At 42.0% G+C, this 19981-nt stretch overlaps 21 non-coding genes across 21 annotated transcripts; 16 read left to right on the top strand and 5 right to left on the bottom strand.

Moving 5' to 3' along the window:
* Positions 1-523: 523 nt before the first annotated feature.
* TRNAE-UUC (transfer RNA glutamic acid (anticodon UUC)) lies at positions 524-595 on the top strand. The gene has a single exon. It is a non-coding gene; the product is annotated as a tRNA-Glu (tRNA).
* Positions 596-1484: 889 nt separating this feature from the next.
* On the top strand, positions 1485-1556 carry TRNAE-CUC (transfer RNA glutamic acid (anticodon CUC)). Its single transcript has one exon. It is a non-coding gene; the product is annotated as a tRNA-Glu (tRNA).
* Positions 1557-2521: 965 nt separating this feature from the next.
* Positions 2522-2594, bottom strand: TRNAM-CAU (transfer RNA methionine (anticodon CAU)). The gene has a single exon. It is a non-coding gene; the product is annotated as a tRNA-Met (tRNA).
* An 88-nt stretch (positions 2595-2682) lies between these two features.
* TRNAE-UUC (transfer RNA glutamic acid (anticodon UUC)) lies at positions 2683-2754 on the top strand. Its single transcript has one exon. It is a non-coding gene; the product is annotated as a tRNA-Glu (tRNA).
* A 901-nt stretch (positions 2755-3655) lies between these two features.
* On the top strand, positions 3656-3727 carry TRNAE-CUC (transfer RNA glutamic acid (anticodon CUC)). Its single transcript has one exon. It is a non-coding gene; the product is annotated as a tRNA-Glu (tRNA).
* Positions 3728-5814: 2087 nt separating this feature from the next.
* Positions 5815-5886, top strand: TRNAE-CUC (transfer RNA glutamic acid (anticodon CUC)). The gene has a single exon. It is a non-coding gene; the product is annotated as a tRNA-Glu (tRNA).
* A 965-nt stretch (positions 5887-6851) lies between these two features.
* Positions 6852-6924, bottom strand: TRNAM-CAU (transfer RNA methionine (anticodon CAU)). The gene has a single exon. It is a non-coding gene; the product is annotated as a tRNA-Met (tRNA).
* Positions 6925-7012: 88 nt separating this feature from the next.
* On the top strand, positions 7013-7084 carry TRNAE-UUC (transfer RNA glutamic acid (anticodon UUC)). The gene has a single exon. It is a non-coding gene; the product is annotated as a tRNA-Glu (tRNA).
* An 894-nt stretch (positions 7085-7978) lies between these two features.
* TRNAE-CUC (transfer RNA glutamic acid (anticodon CUC)) lies at positions 7979-8050 on the top strand. The gene has a single exon. It is a non-coding gene; the product is annotated as a tRNA-Glu (tRNA).
* Positions 8051-9176: 1126 nt separating this feature from the next.
* On the top strand, positions 9177-9248 carry TRNAE-UUC (transfer RNA glutamic acid (anticodon UUC)). The gene has a single exon. It is a non-coding gene; the product is annotated as a tRNA-Glu (tRNA).
* An 889-nt stretch (positions 9249-10137) lies between these two features.
* TRNAE-CUC (transfer RNA glutamic acid (anticodon CUC)) lies at positions 10138-10209 on the top strand. The gene has a single exon. It is a non-coding gene; the product is annotated as a tRNA-Glu (tRNA).
* Positions 10210-11174: 965 nt separating this feature from the next.
* TRNAM-CAU (transfer RNA methionine (anticodon CAU)) lies at positions 11175-11247 on the bottom strand. Its single transcript has one exon. It is a non-coding gene; the product is annotated as a tRNA-Met (tRNA).
* Positions 11248-11335: 88 nt separating this feature from the next.
* On the top strand, positions 11336-11407 carry TRNAE-UUC (transfer RNA glutamic acid (anticodon UUC)). The gene has a single exon. It is a non-coding gene; the product is annotated as a tRNA-Glu (tRNA).
* Positions 11408-12306: 899 nt separating this feature from the next.
* Positions 12307-12378, top strand: TRNAE-CUC (transfer RNA glutamic acid (anticodon CUC)). Its single transcript has one exon. It is a non-coding gene; the product is annotated as a tRNA-Glu (tRNA).
* Positions 12379-13504: 1126 nt separating this feature from the next.
* TRNAE-UUC (transfer RNA glutamic acid (anticodon UUC)) lies at positions 13505-13576 on the top strand. The gene has a single exon. It is a non-coding gene; the product is annotated as a tRNA-Glu (tRNA).
* Positions 13577-15502: 1926 nt separating this feature from the next.
* On the bottom strand, positions 15503-15575 carry TRNAM-CAU (transfer RNA methionine (anticodon CAU)). Its single transcript has one exon. It is a non-coding gene; the product is annotated as a tRNA-Met (tRNA).
* An 88-nt stretch (positions 15576-15663) lies between these two features.
* TRNAE-UUC (transfer RNA glutamic acid (anticodon UUC)) lies at positions 15664-15735 on the top strand. Its single transcript has one exon. It is a non-coding gene; the product is annotated as a tRNA-Glu (tRNA).
* An 899-nt stretch (positions 15736-16634) lies between these two features.
* TRNAE-CUC (transfer RNA glutamic acid (anticodon CUC)) lies at positions 16635-16706 on the top strand. The gene has a single exon. It is a non-coding gene; the product is annotated as a tRNA-Glu (tRNA).
* A 965-nt stretch (positions 16707-17671) lies between these two features.
* On the bottom strand, positions 17672-17744 carry TRNAM-CAU (transfer RNA methionine (anticodon CAU)). Its single transcript has one exon. It is a non-coding gene; the product is annotated as a tRNA-Met (tRNA).
* An 88-nt stretch (positions 17745-17832) lies between these two features.
* Positions 17833-17904, top strand: TRNAE-UUC (transfer RNA glutamic acid (anticodon UUC)). The gene has a single exon. It is a non-coding gene; the product is annotated as a tRNA-Glu (tRNA).
* Positions 17905-18804: 900 nt separating this feature from the next.
* Positions 18805-18876, top strand: TRNAE-CUC (transfer RNA glutamic acid (anticodon CUC)). Its single transcript has one exon. It is a non-coding gene; the product is annotated as a tRNA-Glu (tRNA).
* Positions 18877-19981: the final 1105 nt, after the last annotated feature.

Consider the following 19981-nt stretch of genomic DNA (forward strand, 5'->3'; position numbering starts at 1 on the left):
CTCTTCGGAAAAGAGGAGCCTGCTGCCCCGTGTGAGGATCGAACTCACGACCTTCAGATTATGAGACTGACGCGGGTGTTTTTCAGACAAAAGTATTTCAGGTAGATTTTGCGCTTAGCTGTCAATCATTCTGAACACCAGCTTTTGGTTACATTCATTGTGACGACCTTTGGCACAAGATTTAATTTTTTTTCATAGCTCAAATCACTCTCATCTGCCTCTTTATACAGCAAACGAGTCAAGAGAACCAGCAACCCATGTGTCATTTGGGTTCACAAATCCTTACTTATCAGAAACATGTTAGAACTGAACGGGAAAGTTCTAAGTTTTTGACAAAATCTCTTCGGAAAAGAGGAGCCTGCTGCCCCGTGTGAGGATCGAACTCACGACCTTCAGATTATGAGACTGAGGGGCTACCTACTGCGCTAGCGAGGCAAGATGCACGTGCCAATCTGCAGACGTTTCTTGTGCAAGCCCCCGAGCTGATTTTTTTCAATAGATACCTTAGTGTGTAGCTATCCATTCCCATATGGTCTAGCGGTAAGGATTCCTGGTTTTCACCCAGGCGGCCCGGGTTCGACTCCCGGTATGGGAACGCACCTTTTACTGTACTACTGCCAACAATCAAAGACAGAAATGTATTTTCCAGACAATAATATTTCAGGTAGATTTTGTACTTTGCAGTCAAAAATGCTGAACATCAGGGTATTTGTGGCTCTTACTGACCTTTAGCACAAGATTTCATTTTGTTTCATAGCTTAAACCATTCTCAACTACACCTTATTACTCCAAAGCGTCAAGGGACGCAACAATCCATGTGTTCTTTCTGTCACTAAGGCTCCTGTTTCCTTTCGAATCGGAAACGTTTCAGTGAGAAAGTTCTGAGTGGGTGACACAATATCCCAAGAAAAGGGGGGAGAATAGTTCCACGTGTGAGGAAAAAACCTCATGAACTACAGATTACCAACTGACGTGCTAAGTACCATGCTCATGTGGCAACTTTTTTCTTTTGTGATGTAAAAGCTATTTAATCAAAGCAAAAACTTCTTTTTTTTTTCTTTTTTTTTTTAATTTATCTTGCTGCTTAGTGTATAACTTGTCCCACGTGGATAGGACCTAGTATCCCTTGTCGACTGGTTTACTTCCTGCTATGGGAGTGACACTCCTTTGGAACTAGTACACACATTCAAAAGCTGCCCCATGCCTTGTACGTGGAAACAGTTTAGGAACTAAATTGGTTATGTTTTGGTACTGAATCGGAAAAATCTGTGGCCCTGTAGCCAAGATGGAGACAGAATCGATTGAGAAAACGAGGGACCAGTACCCCGTCTAAGAATCGAACGTTCATCTTTCAGCTTATGAGACTGATTTGCTTACAACTGTGTTAACGAGGCAAGCTGCGCAAATAGAACTGCAGAAGTTGCTTGTGCCAAGTAGAAAACTTATTTTTTTTCAGATTGTCACTGATAAGACAGCACATCTTTTCCCATATGGTCTAGCGGTTAGGATTCCTGGTTCTCACCCAGGCGGGCCGGGTTCAACTCCCGGTATGGGAATGTACTTTTCTGTACTGCCACCAACATTCAAAGACAAAGGTGTTTTTCAGACAAAAGTATTTCAGGTAGAATTTGCGTTAAGCTGTCGAAAATTCTGAACGCCAACTTTTGGTCCGTTCGTTGTGATGAACTTTGGCACAAGATTTAATTTGGTTTCATAGCTCAAATCAATCTCAACTAGCCTCTTTTACAGCAAACGTGTCAAGAGAATCAACAACCCATGTGTCCTGTCTGTCATTTGGGTTCGCAAATTCTTACTTATCAGAAACATTTTAAATCTGAAAGGGAAAGTTCTAATTTGGTGACAGAATCTCTTCAGAAAAGAGGAGACCGCTTCCCCGTGTGAGGATCGAACTCACGAACTTCAGAATATGAGACTGACGCGCTCGCTACTGACGGGTGTTTTTCAGACAAAAGTATTTCAGGTAGATTTTGCGCTTAGCTGTCAAACAGCTCAAATCACTCTCATCTGCCTCTTTATACAGCAAACGGGTCAAGAGAAACAGCAACCCATGTGTCCCATCTGTCATTTGGGTTCACAAATCCTTACTTATCAGAAACGTGTTAGAACTGAAAGGGAAAGTTCTAAGATTTTGACAAAATCTCTTCGGAAAAGAGGAGCCTGCTGCCCCGTGTGAGGATCGAACTCACGACCTTCAGATTATGAGACTGACGCGGGTCTTTTTCAGACAAAAGTATTTCAGGTAGATTTTGCGCTTAGCTGTCTATCATTCTGAACACCAGCTTTTGGTTACATTCATTGTGACGACCTTTGGCACAAGATTTAAATTTTTTTCATAGCTCAAATCACTCTCATCTGCCTCTTTATACAGCAAACGAGTCAAGAGAACCAGCAACCCATGTGTCATTTGGGTTCACAAATCCTTACTTATCAGAAACATGTTAGAACTGAACGGGAAAGTTCTAAGTTTTTGACAAAATCTCTTCGGAAAAGAGGAGCCCACTGCCCCGTGTGAGGATCGAACTCACGACCTTCAGATTATGAGACTGACGCGCTACCTACTGTGCTAACGAGGCAAGATGCACGTGCCAATCTGCAGACGTTTATTGTGCAAGCCCCCGAGCTGATTTTTTTCAATAGATACCTCAGTGTGTAGCTATCCATTCCCATATGGTCTAGCGGTTAGGATTCCTGGTTTTCACCCAGGCGGCCCGGGTTCGACTCCCGGTATGGGAACGCACCTTTTACTGTACTACTGCCAACAATCAAAGACAGAAATGTATTTTCCAGACAATAATATTTCAGGTAGATTTTGTACTTTGCAGTCAAAAATGCTGAACATCAGGGTATTTGTGGCTTTTACTGACCTTTAGCACAAGATTTCATTTTGTTTCATAGCTTAAACCATTCTCAACTACACCTTATTACTCCAAAGCGTCAAGGGACGCAACAATCCATGTGTTCTTTCTGTCACTAAGGCTCCTGTTTCCTTTCGAATCGGAAACGTGAGTTTCAGTGAGAAAGTTCTGAGTGGGTGACACAATATCCCAAGAAAAGGGGGGAGAATAGTTCCACGTGTGAGGAAAAAACCTCATGAACTTCAGATTACCAACTGACGTGCTAAGTACCATGCTCATGTGGCAACTTTTTTCTTTTGTGATGTAAAAGCTATTTAATCAAAGCAAAAACTTCTTTTTTTTTTTTTTTTTTTTTTAATTTATCTTGCTGCTTAGTGTATAACTTGTCCCATGTGGAAAAGTGGATAGGACCTAGTATCCCTGGTCGACTGGTTTACTTCCTGCTATGGGAGTGACACTCCTTTGGAACTAGTACACACATTCAAAAGCTGCCCCATGCCTTGTACGTGGAAACAGTTTAGGAACTAAATTGGTTATGTTTTGGTACTGAATCGGAAAAATCTGTGGCCCTGTAGCCAAGATGGAGACAGAATCGATTGAGAAAACGAGGGACCAGTACCCCGTCTAAGAATCGAACGTTCATCTTTCAGCTTATGAGACTGATTTGCTTACAACTGTGTTAACGAGGCAAGCTGCGCAAATAGAACTGCAGAAGTTGCTTGTGCCAAGTAGAAAACTTATTTTTTTTCAGATTGTCACTGATAAGACAGCACATCTTTTCCCATATGGTCTAGCGGTGAGGATTCCTGGTTCTCACCCAGGTGGCCCGGGTTCAACTCCCGGTATGAGAATGTACTTTTCTGTACTGCCACCAACATTCAAAGACAAAGGTGTTTTTCAGACAAAAGTATTTCAGGTAGAATTTGCGTTAAGCTGTCGAAAATTCTGAACGCCATCTTTTGGTCCGTTCGTTGTGATGAACTTTGGCACAAGATTTAATTTGGTTTCATAGCTCAAATCAATCTCAACTAGCCCCTTTTACAGCAAACGTGTCAAGAGAATCAACAACCCATGTGTCCTGTCTGTCATTTGGGTTCGCAAATTCTTACTTATCAGAAACATTTTAAATCTGAAAGGGAAAGTTCTAATTTGGTGACAGAATCTCTTCAGAAAAGAGGAGACCGCTTCCCCGTGTGAGGATCAAACTCACGAACTTCAGAATATGAGACTGACGCGCTCGCTACTGACGGGTGTTTTTCAGACAAAAGTATTTCAGGTAGATTTTGCGCTTAGCTGTCAAACAGCTCAAATCACTCTCATCTGCCTCTTTATACAGCAAACGGGTCAAGAGAAACAGCAACTCATGTGTCCCATCTGTCATTTGGGTTCACAAATCCTTACTTATCAGAAACGTGTTAGAACTGAAAGGGAAAGTTCTAAGTTTTTGACAAAATCTCTTCGGAAAAGAGGAGCCTGCTGCCCCGTGTGAGGATCGAACTCACGACCTTCAGATTATGAGACTGACGCGGGTGTTTTTCAGACAAAAGTATTTCAGGTAGATTTTGCACTTAGCTGTCAATCATTCTGAACACCAGCTTTTGGTTACATTCATTGTGACGACCTTTGGCACAAGATTTAATTTTTTTTCATAGCTCAAATCACTCTCATCTGCCTCTTTATACAGCAAACGAGTCAAGAGAACCAGCAACCCATGTGTCATTTGGGTTCACAAATCCTTACTTATCAGAAACATGTTAGAACTGAACGGGAAAGTTCTAAGTTTTTGACAAAATCTCTTCGGAAAAGAGGAGCCCGCTGCCCCGTGTGAGGATCGAACTCACGACCTTCAGATTATGAGACTGAGGGGCTACCTACTGCGCTAGCGAGGCAAGATGCACGTGCCAATCTGCAGACGTTTCTTGTGCAAGCCCCCGAGCTGATTTTTTTCAATAGATACCTTAGTGTGTAGCTATCCATTCCCATATGGTCTAGCGGTTAGGATTCCTGGTTTTCACCCAGGCGGCCCAGGTTCGTCTCCCGGTATGGGAACGCACCTTTTACTGTACTACTGCCAACAATCAAAGACAGAAATGTATTTTCCAGACAATAATATTTCAGGTAGATTTTGTACTTTGCAGTCAAAAATGCTGAACATCAGGGTATTTGTGGCTCTTACTGACCTTTAGCACAAGATTTCATTTTGTTTCATAGCTTAAACCATTCTCAACTACACCTTATTACTCCAAAGCGTCAAGGGACGCAACAATCCATGTGTTCTTTCTGTCACTAAGGCTCCTGTTTCCTTTCGAATCGGAAACGTTTCAGTGAGAAAGTTCTGAGTGGGTGACACAATATCCCAAGAAAAGGGGGGAGAATAGTTCCACGTGTGAGGAAAAAACCTCATGAACTACAGATTACCAACTGACGTGCTAAGTACCATGCTCATGTGGCAACTTTTTTCTTTTGTGATGTAAAAGCTATTTAATCAAAGCAAAAACTTCTTTTTTTTTTCTTTTTTTTTTTAATTTATCTTGCTGCTTAGTGTATAACTTGTCCCACGTGGATAGGACCTAGTATCCCTTGTCGACTGGTTTACTTCCTGCTATGGGAGTGACACTCCTTTGGAACTAGTACACACATTCAAAAGCTGCCCCATGCCTTGTACGTGGAAACAGTTTAGGAACTAAATTGGTTATGTTTTGGTACTGAATCGGAAAAATCTGTGGCCCTGTAGCCAAGATGGAGACAGAATCGATTGAGAAAACGAGGGACCAGTACCCCGTCTAAGAATCGAACGTTCATCTTTCAGCTTATGAGACTGATTTGCTTACAACTGTGTTAACGAGGCAAGCTGCGCAAATAGAACTGCAGAAGTTGCTTGTGCCAAGTAGAAAACTTATTTTTTTTCAGATTGTCACTGATAAGACAGCACATCTTTTCCCATATGGTCTAGCGGTTAGGATTCCTGGTTCTCACCCAGGCGGGCCGGGTTCAACTCCCGGTATGGGAATGTACTTTTCTGTACTGCCACCAACATTCAAAGACAAAGGTGTTTTTCAGACAAAAGTATTTCAGGTAGAATTTGCGTTAAGCTGTCGAAAATTCTGAACGCCAACTTTTGGTCCGTTCGTTGTGATGAACTTTGGCACAAGATTTAATATGGTTTCATAGCTCAAATCAATCTCAACTAGCCTCTTTTACAGCAAACGTGTCAAGAGAATCAACAACCCATGTGTCCTGTCTGTCATTTGGGTTCGCAAATTCTTACTTATCAGAAACATTTTAAATCTGAAAGGGAAAGTTCTAATTTGGTGACAGAATCTCTTCAGAAAAGAGGAGACCGCTTCCCCGTGTGAGGATCGAACTCACGAACTTCAGAATATGAGACTGACGCGCTCGCTACTGACGGGTGTTTTTCAGACAAAAGTATTTCAGGTAGATTTTGCGCTTAGCTGTCAAACAGCTCAAATCACTCTCATCTGCCTCTTTATACAGCAAACGGGTCAAGAGAAACAGCAACCCATGTGTCCCATCTGTCATTTGGGTTCACAAATCCTTACTTATCAGAAACGTGTTAGAACTGAAAGGGAAAGTTCTAAGATTTTGACAAAATCTCTTCGGAAAAGAGGAGCCTGCTGCCCCGTGTGAGGATCGAACTCACGACCTTCAGATTATGAGACTGACGCGGGTGTTTTTCAGACAAAAGTATTTCAGGTAGATTTTGCGCTTAGCTGTCTATCATTCTGAACACCAGCTTTTGGTTACATTCATTGTGACGACCTTTGGCACAAGATTTAAATTTTTTTCATAGCTCAAATCACTCTCATCTGCCTCTTTATACAGCAAACGAGTCAAGAGAACCAGCAACCCATGTGTCATTTGGGTTCACAAATCCTTACTTATCAGAAACATGTTAGAACTGAACGGGAAAGTTCTAAGTTTTTGACAAAATCTCTTCGGAAAAGAGGAGCCCGCTGCCCCGTGTGAGGATCGAACTCACGACCTTCAGATTATGAGACTGACGCGCTACCTACTGTGCTAACGAGGCAAGATGCACGTGCCAATCTGCAGACGTTTATTGTGCAAGCCCCCGAGCTGATTTTTTTCAATAGATACCTCAGTGTGTAGCTATCCATTCCCATATGGTCTAGCGGTTAGGATTCCTGGTTTTCACCCAGGCGGCCCGGGTTCGACTCCCGGTATGGGAACGCACCTTTTACTGTACTACTGCCAACAATCAAAGACAGAAATGTATTTTCCAGACAATAATATTTCAGGTAGATTTTGTACTTTGCAGTCAAAAATGCTGAACATCAGGGTATTTGTGGCTTTTACTGACCTTTAGCACAAGATTTCATTTTGTTTCATAGCTTAAACCATTCTCAACTACACCTTATTACTCCAAAGCGTCAAGGGACGCAACAATCCATGTGTTCTTTCTGTCACTAAGGCTCCTGTTTCCTTTCGAATCGGAAACGTGAGTTTCAGTGAGAAAGTTCTGAGTGGGTGACACAATATCCCAAGAAAAGGGGGGAGAATAGTTCCACGTGTGAGGAAAAAACCTCATGAACTTCAGATTACCAACTGACGTGCTAAGTACCATGCTCATGTGGCAACTTTTTTCTTTTGTGATGTAAAAGCTATTTAATCAAAGCAAAAACTTCTTTTTTTTTTTTTTTAATTTATCTTGCTGCTTAGTGTATAACTTGTCCCATGTGGAAAAGTGGATAGGACCTAGTATCCCTGGTCGACTGGTTTACTTCCTGCTATGGGAGTGACACTCCTTTGGAACTAGTACACACATTCAAAAGCTGCCCCATGCCTTGTACGTGGAAACAGTTTAGGAACTAAATTGGTTATGTTTTGGTACTGAATCGGAAAAATCTGTGGCCCTGTAGCCAAGATGGAGACAGAATCGATTGAGAAAACGAGGGACCAGTACCCCGTCTAAGAATCGAACGTTCATCTTTCAGCTTATGAGACTGATTTGCTTACAACTGTGTTAACGAGGCAAGCTGCGCAAATAGAACTGCAGAAGTTGCTTGTGCCAAGTAGAAAACTTATTTTTTTTCAGATTGTCACTGATAAGACAGCACATCTTTTCCCATATGGTCTAGCGGTGAGGATTCCTGGTTCTCACCCAGGCGGCCCGGGTTCAACTCCCGGTATGAGAATGTACTTTTCTGTACTGCCACCAACATTCAAAGACAAAGGTGTTTTTCAGACAAAAGTATTTCAGGTAGAATTTGCGTTAAGCTGTCGAAAATTCTGAACGCCATCTTTTGGTCCGTTCGTTGTGATGAACTTTGGCACAAGATTTAATTTGGTTTCATAGCTCAAATCAATCTCAACTAGCCCCTTTTACAGCAAACGTGTCAAGAGAATCAACAACCCATGTGTCCTGTCTGTCATTTGGGTTCGCAAATTCTTACTTATCAGAAACATTTTAAATCTGAAAGGGAAAGTTCTAATTTGGTGACAGAATCTCTTCAGAAAAGAGGAGACCGCTTCCCCGTGTGAGGATCGAACTCACGAACTTCAGAATATGAGACTGACGCGCTCGCTACTGACGGGTGTTTTTCAGACAAAAGTATTTCAGGTAGATTTTGCGCTTAGCTGTCAAACAGCTCAAATCACTCTCATCTGCCTCTTTATACAGCAAACGGGTCAAGAGAAACAGCAACTCATGTGTCCCATCTGTCATTTGGGTTCACAAATCCTTACTTATCAGAAACGTGTTAGAACTGAAAGGGAAAGTTCTAAGTTTTTGACAAAATCTCTTCGGAAAAGAGGAGCCTGCTGCCCCGTGTGAGGATCGAACTCACGACCTTCAGATTATGAGACTGACGCGGGTGTTTTTCAGACAAAAGTATTTCAGGTAGATTTTGCGCTTAGCTGTCAATCATTCTGAACACCAGCTTTTGGTTACATTCATTGTGACGACCTTTGGCACAAGATTTAATTTTTTTTCATAGCTCAAATCACTCTCATCTGCCTCTTTATACAGCAAACGAGTCAAGAGAACCAGCAACCCATGTGTCATTTGGGTTCACAAATCCTTACTTATCAGAAACATGTTAGAACTGAACGGGAAAGTTCTAAGTTTTTGACAAAATCTCTTCGGAAAAGAGGAGCCTGCTGCCCCGTGTGAGGATCGAACTCACGACCTTCAGATTATGAGACTGAGGGGCTACCTACTGCGCTAGCGAGGCAAGATGCACGTGCCAATCTGCAGACGTTTCTTGTGCAAGCCCCCGAGCTGATTTTTTTCAATAGATACCTTAGTGTGTAGCTATCCATTCCCATATGGTCTAGCGGTTAGGATTCCTGGTTTTCACCCAGGCGGCCCGGGTTCGACTCCCGGTATGGGAACGCACCTTTTACTGTACTACTGCCAACAATCAAAGACAGAAATGTATTTTCCAGACAATAATATTTCAGGTAGATTTTGTACTTTGCAGTCAAAAATGCTGAACATCAGGGTATTTGTGGCTCTTACTGACCTTTAGCACAAGATTTCATTTTGTTTCATAGCTTAAACCATTCTCAACTACACCTTATTACTCCAAAGCGTCAAGGGACGCAACAATCCATGTGTTCTTTCTGTCACTAAGGCTCCTGTTTCCTTTCGAATCGGAAACGTTTCAGTGAGAAAGTTCTGAGTGGGTGACACAATATCCCAAGAAAAGGGGGGAGAATAGTTCCACGTGTGAGGAAAAAACCTCATGAACTACAGATTACCAACTGACGTGCTAAGTACCATGCTCATGTGGCAACTTTTTTCTTTTGTGATGTAAAAGCTATTTAATCAAAGCAAAAACTTCTTTTTTTTTTCTTTTTTTTTTTAATTTATCTTGCTGCTTAGTGTATAACTTGTCCCACGTGGATAGGACCTAGTATCCCTTGTCGACTGGTTTACTTCCTGCTATGGGAGTGACACTCCTTTGGAACTAGTACACACATTCAAAAGCTGCCCCATGCCTTGTACGTGGAAACAGTTTAGGAACTAAATTGGTTATGTTTTGGTACTGAATCGGAAAAATCTGTGGCCCTGTAGCCAAGATGGAGACAGAATCGATTGAGAAAACGAGGGACCAGTACCCCGTCTAAGAATCGAACGTTCATCTTTCAGCTTATGAGACTGATTTGCTTACAACTGTGTTAACGAGGCAAGCTGCGCAAATAGAACTGCAGAAGTTGCTTGTGCCAAGTAGAAAACTTATTTTTTTTCAGATTGTCACTGATAAGACAGCACATCTTTTCCCATATGGTCTAGCGGTTAGGATTCCTGGTTCTCACCCAGGCGGGCCGGGTTCAACTCCCGGTATGGGAATGTACTTTTCTGTACTGCCACCAACATTCAAAGACAAAGGTGTTTTTCAGACAAAAGTATTTCAGGTAGAATTTGCGTTAAGCTGTCGAAAATTCTGAACGCCAACTTTTGGTCCGTTCGTTGTGATGAACTTTGGCACAAGATTTAATTTGGTTTCATAGCTCAAATCAATCTCAACTAGCCTCTTTTACAGCAAACGTGTCAAGAGAATCAACAACCCATGTGTCCTGTCTGTCATTTGGGTTCGCAAATTCTTACTTATCAGAAACATTTTAAATCTGAAAGGGAAAGTTCTAATTTGGTGACAGAATCTCTTCAGAAAAGAGGAGACCGCTTCCCCGTGTGAGGATCGAACTCACGAACTTCAGAATATGAGACTGACGCGCTCGCTACTGACGGGTGTTTTTCAGACAAAAGTATTTCAGGTAGATTTTGCGCTTAGCTGTCAAACAGCTCAAATCACTCTCATCTGCCTCTTTATACAGCAAACGGGTCAAGAGAAACAGCAACCCATGTGTCCCATCTGTCATTTGGGTTCACAAATCCTTACTTATCAGAAACGTGTTAGAACTGAAAGGGAAAGTTCTAAGATTTTGACAAAATCTCTTCGGAAAAGAGGAGCCTGCTGCCCCGTGTGAGGATCGAACTCACGACCTTCAGATTATGAGACTGACGCGGGTCTTTTTCAGACAAAAGTATTTCAGGTAGATTTTGCGCTTAGCTGTCTATCATTCTGAACACCAGCTTTTGGTTACATTCATTGTGACGACCTTTGGCACAAGATTTAAATTTTTTTCATAGCTCAAATCACTCTCATCTGCCTCTTTATACAGCAAACGAGTCAAGAGAACCAGCAACCCATGTGTCATTTGGGTTCACAAATCCTTACTTATCAGAAACATGTTAGAACTGAACGGGAAAGTTCTAAGTTTTTGACAAAATCTCTTCGGAAAAGAGGAGCCCACTGCCCCGTGTGAGGATCGAACTCACGACCTTCAGATTATGAGACTGACGCGCTACCTACTGTGCTAACGAGGCAAGATGCACGTGCCAATCTGCAGACGTTTATTGTGCAAGCCCCCGAGCTGATTTTTTTCAATAGATACCTCAGTGTGTAGCTTTCCATTCCCATATGGTCTAGCGGTTAGGATTCCTGGTTTTCACCCAGGCGGCCCGGGTTCGACTCCCGGTATGGGAACGCACCTTTTACTGTACTACTGCCAACAATCAAAGACAGAAATGTATTTTCCAGACAATAATATTTCAGGTAGATTTTGTACTTTGCAGTCAAAAATGCTGAACATCAGGGTATTTGTGGCTTTTACTGACCTTTAGCACAAGATTTCATTTTGTTTCATAGCTTAAACCATTCTCAACTACACCTTATTACTCCAAAGCGTCAAGGGACGCAACAATCCATGTGTTCTTTCTGTCACTAAGGCTCCTGTTTCCTTTCGAATCGGAAACGTGAGTTTCAGTGAGAAAGTTCTGAGTGGGTGACACAATATCCCAAGAAAAGGGGGAGAATAGTTCCACGTGTGAGGAAAAAACCTCATGAACTTCAGATTACCAACTGACGTGCTAAGTACCATGCTCATGTGGCAACTTTTTTCTTTTGTGATGTAAAAGCTATTTAATCAAAGCAAAAACTTCTTTTTTTTTTTTTTTTTTTTTAATTTATCTTGCTGCTTAGTGTATAACTTGTCCCATGTGGAAAAGTGGACAGGACCTAGTATCCCTGGTCGACTGGTTTACTTCCTGCTATGGGAGTGACACTCCTTTGGAACTAGTACACACATTCAAAAGCTGCCCCATGCCTTGTACGTGGAAACAGTTTAGGAACTAAATTGGTTATGTTTTGGTACTGAATCGGAAAAATCTGTGGCCCTGTAGCCAAGATGGAGACAGAATCGATTGAGAAAACGAGGGACCAGTACCCCGTCTAAGAATCGAACGTTCATCTTTCAGCTTATGAGACTGATTTGCTTACAACTGTGTTAACGAGGCAAGCTGCGCAAATAGAACTGCAGAAGTTGCTTGTGCCAAGTAGAAAACTTATTTTTTTTCAGATTGTCACTGATAAGACAGCACATCTTTTCCCATATGGTCTAGCGGTGAGGATTCCTGGTTCTCACCCAGGTGGCCCGGGTTCAACTCCCGGTATGAGAATGTACTTTTCTGTACTGCCACCAACATTCAAAGACAAAGGTGTTTTTCAGACAAAAGTATTTCAGGTAGAATTTGCGTTAAGCTGTCGAAAATTCTGAACGCCATCTTTTGGTCCGTTCGTTGTGATGAACTTTGGCACAAGATTTAATTTGGTTTCATAGCTCAAATCAATCTCAACTAGCCCCTTTTACAGCAAACGTGTCAAGAGAATCAACAACCCATGTGTCCTGTCTGTCATTTGGGTTCGCAAATTCTTACTTATCAGAAACATTTTAAATCTGAAAGGGAAAGTTCTAATTTGGTGACAGAATCTCTTCAGAAAAGAGGAGACCGCTTCCCCGTGTGAGGATCGAACTCACGAACTTCAGAATATGAGACTGACGCGCTCGCTACTGACGGGTGTTTTTCAGACAAAAGTATTTCAGGTAGATTTTGCGCTTAGCTGTCAAACAGCTCAAATCACTCTCATCTGCCTCTTTATACAGCAAACGGGTCAAGAGAAACAGCAACTCATGTGTCCCATCTGTCATTTGGGTTCACAAATCCTTACTTATCAGAAACGTGTTAGAACTGAAAGGGAAAGTTCTAAGTTTTTGACAAAATCTCTTCGGAAAAGAGGAGCCTGCTGCCCCGTGTGAGGATCGAACTCACGACCTTCAGATTATGAGACTGACGCGGGTGTTTTTCAGACAAAAGTATTTCAGGTAGATTTTGCACTTAGCTGTCAATCATTCTGAACACCAGCTTTTGGTTACATTCATTGTGACGACCTTTGGCACAAGATTTAATTTTTTTTTATAGCTCAAATCACTCTCATCTGCCTCTTTATACAGCAAACGAGTCAAGAGAACCAGCAACCCATGTGTCATTTGGGTTCACAAATCCTTACTTATCAGAAACATGTTAGAACTGAACGGGAAAGTTCTAAGTTTTTGACAAAATCTCTTCGGAAAAGAGGAGCCCGCTGCCCCGTGTGAGGATCGAACTCACGACCTTTAGATTATGAGACTGAGGGGCTACCTACTGCGCTAGCGAGGCAAGATGCACATGCCAATCTGCAGACGTTTCTTGTGCAAGCCCCCGAGCTGATTTTTTTCAATAGATACCTTAGTGTGTAGCTATCCATTCCCATATGGTCTAGCGGTTAGGATTCCTGGTTTTCACCCAGGCGGCCCAGGTTCGACTCCCGGTATGGGAACGCACCTTTTACTGTACTACTGCCAACAATCAAAGACAGAAATGTATTTTCCAGACAATAATATTTCAGGTAGATTTTGTACTTTGCAGTCAAAAATGCTGAACATCAGGGTATTTGTGGCTCTTACTGACCTTTAGCACAAGATTTCATTTTGTTTCATAGCTTAAACCATTCTCAACTACACCTTATTACTCCAAAGCGTCAAGGGACGCAACAATCCATGTGTTCTTTCTGTCACTAAGGCTCCTGTTTCCTTTCGAATCGGAAACGTTTCAGTGAGAAAGTTCTGAGTGGGTGACACAATATCCCAAGAAAAGGGGGGAGAATAGTTCCACGTGTGAGGAAAAAACCTCATGAACTACAGATTACCAACTGACGTGCTAAGTACCATGCTCATGTGGCAACTTTTTTCTTTTGTGATGTAAAAGCTATTTAATCAAAGCAAAAACTTCTTTTTTTTTTCTTTTTTTTTTTAATTTATCTTGCTGCTTAGTGTATAACTTGTCCCACGTGGATAGGACCTAGTATCCCTTGTCGACTGGTTTACTTCCTGCTATGGGAGTGACACTCCTTTGGAACTAGTACACACATTCAAAAGCTGCCCCATGCCTTGTACGTGGAAACAGTTTAGGAACTAAATTGGTTATGTTTTGGTACTGAATCGGAAAAATCTGTGGCCCTGTAGCCAAGATGGAGACAGAATCGATTGAGAAAACGAGGGACCAGTACCCCGTCTAAGAATCGAACGTTCATCTTTCAGCTTATGAGACTGATTTGCTTACAACTGTGTTAACGAGGCAAGCTGCGCAAATAGAACTGCAGAAGTTGCTTGTGCCAAGTAGAAAACTTATTTTTTTTCAGATTGTCACTGATAAGACAGCACATCTTTTCCCATATGGTCTAGCGGTTAGGATTCCTGGTTCTCACCCAGGCGGGCCGGGTTCAACTCCCGGTATGGAAATGTACTTTTCTGTACTGCCACCAACATTCAAAGACAAAGGTGTTTTTCAGACAAAAGTATTTCAGGTAGAATTTGCGTTAAGCTGTCGAAAATTCTGAACGCCAACTTTTGGTCCGTTCGTTGTGATGAACTTTGGCACAAGATTTAATTTGGTTTCATAGCTCAAATCAATCTCAACTAGCCTCTTTTACAGCAAACGTGTCAAGAGAATCAACAACCCATGTGTCCTGTCTGTCATTTGGGTTCGCAAATTCTTACTTATCAGAAACATTTTAAATCTGAAAGGGAAAGTTCTAATTTGGTGACAGAATCTCTTCAGAAAAGAGGAGACCGCTTCCCCGTGTGAGGATCGAACTCACGAACTTCAGAATATGAGACTGACGCGCTCGCTACTGACGGGTGTTTTTCAGACAAAAGTATTTCAGGTAGATTTTGCGCTTAGCTGTCAAACAGCTCAAATCACTCTCATCTGCCTCTTTATACAGCAAACGGGTCAAGAGAAACAGCAACCCATGTGTCCCATCTGTCATTTGGGTTCACAAATCCTTACTTATCAGAAACGTGTTAGAACTGAAAGGGAAAGTTCTAAGATTTTGACAAAATCTCTTCGGAAAAGAGGAGCCTGCTGCCCCGTGTGAGGATCGAACTCACGACCTTCAGATTATGAGACTGACGCGGGTGTTTTTCAGACAAAAGTATTTCAGGTAGATTTTGCGCTTAGCTGTCTATCATTCTGAACACCAGCTTTTGGTTACATTCATTGTGACGACCTTTGGCACAAGATTTAAATTTTTTTCATAGCTCAAATCACTCTCATCTGCCTCTTTATACAGCAAACGAGTCAAGAGAACCAGCAACCCATGTGTCATTTGGGTTCACAAATCCTTACTTATCAGAAACATGTTAGAACTGAACGGGAAAGTTCTAAGTTTTTGACAAAATCTCTTCGGAAAAGAGGAGCCCGCTGCCCCGTGTGAGGATCGAACTCACGACCTTCAGATTATGAGACTGACGCGCTACCTACTGTGCTAACGAGGCAAGATGCACGTGCCAATCTGCAGACGTTTATTGTGCAAGCCCCCGAGCTGATTTTTTTCAATAGATACCTCAGTGTGTAGCTATCCATTCCCATATGGTCTAGCGGTTAGGATTCCTGGTTTTCACCCAGGCGGCCCGGGTTCGACTCCCGGTATGGGAACGCACCTTTTACTGTACTACTGCCAACAATCAAAGACAGAAATGTATTTTCCAGACAATAATATTTCAGGTAGATTTTGTACTTTGCAGTCAAAAATGCTGAACATCAGGGTATTTGTGGCTTTTACTGACCTTTAGCACAAGATTTCATTTTGTTTCATAGCTTAAACCATTCTCAACTACACCTTATTACTCCAAAGCATCAAGGGACGCAACAATCCATGTGTTCTTTCTGTCACTAAGGCTCCTGTTTCCTTTCGAATCGGAAACGTGAGTTTCAGTGAGAAAGTTCTGAGTGGGTGACACAATATCCCAAGAAAAGGGAGGAGAATAGTTCCACGTGTGAGGAAAAAACCTCATGAACTTCAGATTACCAACTGACGTGCTAAGTACCATGCTCATGTGGCAACTTTTTTCTTTTGTGATGTAAAAGCTATTTAATCAAAGCAAAAACTTCTTTTTTTTTTTTTTTTTTTTAATTTATCTTGCTGCTTAGTGTATAACTTGTCCCATGTGGAAAAGTGGATAGGACCTAGTATCCCTGGTCGACTGGTTTACTTCCTGCTATGGGAGTGACACTCCTTTGGAACTAGTACACACATTCAAAAGCTGCCCCATGCCTTGTACGTGGAAACAGTTTAGGAACTAAATTGGTTATGTTTTGGTACTGAATCGGAAAAATCTGTGGCCCTGTAGCCAAGATGGAGACAGAATCGATTGAGAAAACGAGGGACCAGTACCCCGTCTAAGAATCGAACGTTCATCTTTCAGCTTATGAGACTGATTTGCTTACAACTGTGTTAACGAGGCAAGCTGCGCAAATAGAACTGCAGAAGTTGCTTGTGCCAAGTAGAAAACTTATTTTTTTTCAGATTGTCACTGATAAGACAGCACATCTTTTCCCATATGGTCTAGCGGTGAGGATTCCTGGTTCTCACCCAGGCGGCCCGGGTTCAACTCCCGGTATGAGAATGTACTTTTCTGTACTGCCACCAACATTCAAAGACAAAGGTGTTTTTCAGACAAAAGTATTTCAGGTAGAATTTGCGTTAAGCTGTCGAAAATTCTGAACGCCATCTTTTGGTCCGTTCGTTGTGATGAACTTTGGCACAAGATTTAATTTGGTTTCATAGCTCAAATCAATCTCAACTAGCCCCTTTTACAGCAAACGTGTCAAGAGAATCAACAACCCATGTGTCCTGTCTGTCATTTGGGTTCGCAAATTCTTACTTATCAGAAACATTTTAAATCTGAAAGGGAAAGTTCTAATTTGGTGACAGAATCTCTTCAGAAAAGAGGAGACCGCTTCCCCGTGTGAGGATCGAACTCACGAACTTCAGAATATGAGACTGACGCGCTCGCTACTGACGGGTGTTTTTCAGACAAAAGTATTTCAGGTAGATTTTGCGCTTAGCTGTCAAACAGCTCAAATCACTCTCATCTGCCTCTTTATACAGCAAACGGGTCAAGAGAAACAGCAACTCATGTGTCCCATCTGTGATTTGGGTTCACAAATCCTTACTTATCAGAAACGTGTTAGAACTGAAAGGGAAAGTTCTAAGTTTTTGACAAAATCTCTTCGGAAAAGAGGAGCCTGCTGCCCCGTGTGAGGATCGAACTCACGACCTTCAGATTATGAGACTGACGCGGGTGTTTTTCAGACAAAAGTATTTCAGGTAGATTTTGCGCTTAGCTGTCAATCATTCTGAACACCAGCTTTTGGTTACATTCATTGTGACGACCTTTGGCACAAGATTTAATTTTTTTTCATAGCTCAAATCACTCTCATCTGCCTCTTTATACAGCAAACGGGTCAAGAGAACCAGCAACCCATGTGTCATTTGGGTTCACAAATCCTTACTTATCAGAAACATGTTAGAACTGAACGGGAAAGTTCTAAGTTTTTGACAAAATCTCTTCGGAAAAGAGGAGCCCGCTGCCCCGTGTGAGGATCGAACTCACGACCTTCAGATTATGAGACTGACGCGCTACCTAATGTGCTAACGAGGCAAGATGCACGTGCCAATCTGCAGACGTTTATTGTGCAAGCCCCCGAGCTGATTTTTTTCAATAGATACCTCAGTGTGTAGCTATCCATTCCCATATGGTCTAGCGGTTAGGATTCCTGGTTTTCACCCAGGCGGCCCGGGTTCGACTCCCGGTATGGGAACGCACCTTTTACTGTACTACTGCCAACAATCAAAGACAGAAATGTATTTTCCAGACAATAATATTTCAGGTAGATTTTGTACTTTGCAGTCAAAAATGCTGAACATCAGGGTATTTGTGGCTTTTACTGACCTTTAGCACAAGATTTCATTTTGTTTCATAGCTTAAACCATTCTCAACTACACCTTATTACTCCAAAGCGTCAAGGGACGCAACAATCCATGTGTTCTTTCTGTCACTAAGGCTCCTGTTTCCTTTCGAATCGGAAACGTGAGTTTCAGTGAGAAAGTTCTGAGTGGGTGACACAATATCCCAAGAAAAGGGAGGAGAATAGTTCCACGTGTGAGGAAAAAACCTCATGAACTTCAGATTACCAACTGACGTGCTAAGTACCATGCTCATGTGGCAACTTTTTTCTTTTGTGATGTAAAAGCTATTTAATCAAAGCAAAAACTTCTTTTTTTTTTTTTTTTTTTTTAATTTATCTTGCTGCTTAGTGTATAACTTGTCCCATGTGGAAAAGTGGATAGGACCTAGTATCCCTGGTCGACTGGTTTACTTCCTGCTATGGGAGTGACACTCCTTTGGAACTAGTACACACATTCAAAAGCTGCCCCATGCCTTGTACGTGGAAACAGTTTAGGAACTAAATTGGTTATGTTTTGGTACTGAATCGGAAAAATCTGTGGCCCTGTAGCCAAGATGGAGACAGAATCGATTGAGAAAACGAGGGACCAGTACCCCGTCTAAGAATCGAACGTTCATCTTTCAGCTTATGAGACTGATTTGCTTACAACTGTGTTAACGAGGCAAGCTGCGCAAATAGAACTGCAGAAGTTGCTTGTGCCAAGTAGAAAACTTATTTTTTTTCAGATTGTCACTGATAAGACAGCACATCTTTTCCCATATGGTCTAGCGGTGAGGATTCCTGGTTCTCACCCAGGCGGCCCGGGTTCAACTCCCGGTATGAGAATGTACTTTTCTGTACTGCCACCAACATTCAAAGACAAAGGTGTTTTTCAGACAAAAGTATTTCAGGTAGAATTTGCGTTAAGCTGTCGAAAATTCTGAACGCCATCTTTTGGTCCGTTCGTTGTGATGAACTTTGGCACAAGATTTAATTTGGTTTCATAGCTCAAATCAATCTCAACTAGCCCCTTTTACAGCAAACGTGTCAAGAGAATCAACAACCCATGTATCCTGTCTGTCATTTGGGTTCGCAAATTCTTACTTATCAGAAACATTTTAAATCTGAAAGGGAAAGTTCTAATTTGGTGACAGAATCTCTTCAGAAAAGAGGAGACCGCTTCCCCGTGTGAGGATCGAACTCACGAACTTCAGAATATGAGACTGACGCGCTCGCTACTGACGGGTGTTTTTCAGACAAAAGTATTTCAGGTAGATTTTGCGCTTAGCTATCAAACAGCTCAAATCACTCTCATCTGCCTCTTTATACAGCAAACGGGTCAAGAGAAACAGCAACTCATGTGTCCCATCTGTCATTTGGGTTCACAAATCCTTACTTATCAGAAACGTGTTAGAACTGAAAGGGAAAGTTCTAAGTTTTTGACAAAATCTCTTCGGAAAAGAGGAGCCTGCTGCCCCGTGTGAGGATCGAACTCACGACCTTCAGATTATGAGACTGACGCGGGTGTTTTTCAGACAAAAGTATTTCAGGTAGATTTTGCGCTTAGCTGTCAATCATTCTGAACACCAGCTTTTGGTTACATTCATTGTGACGACCTTTGGCACAAGATTTAATTTTTTTTCATAGCTCAAATCACTCTCATCTGCCTCTTTATACAGCAAACGGGTCAAGAGAACCAGCAACCCATGTGTCATTTGGGTTCACAAATCCTTACTTATCAGAAACATGTTAGAACTGAACGGGAAAGTTCTAAGTTTTTGACAAAATCTCTTCGGAAAAGAGGAGCCCGCTGCCCCGTGTGAGGATCGAACTCACGACCTTCAGATTATGAGACTGAGGGGCTACCTACTGCGCTAGCGAGGCAAGATGCACGTGCCAATCTGCAGACGTTTCTTGTGCAAGCCCCCGAGCTGATTTTTTTCAATAGATA

This window comes from Dendrobates tinctorius, unplaced genomic scaffold (assembly GCF_039654945.1).
Source record: "Dendrobates tinctorius isolate UK_male_01 unplaced genomic scaffold, ASM3965494v1 ptg000272l, whole genome shotgun sequence".
NCBI classification, from domain to species: domain Eukaryota; kingdom Metazoa; phylum Chordata; class Amphibia; order Anura; family Dendrobatidae; genus Dendrobates; species Dendrobates tinctorius.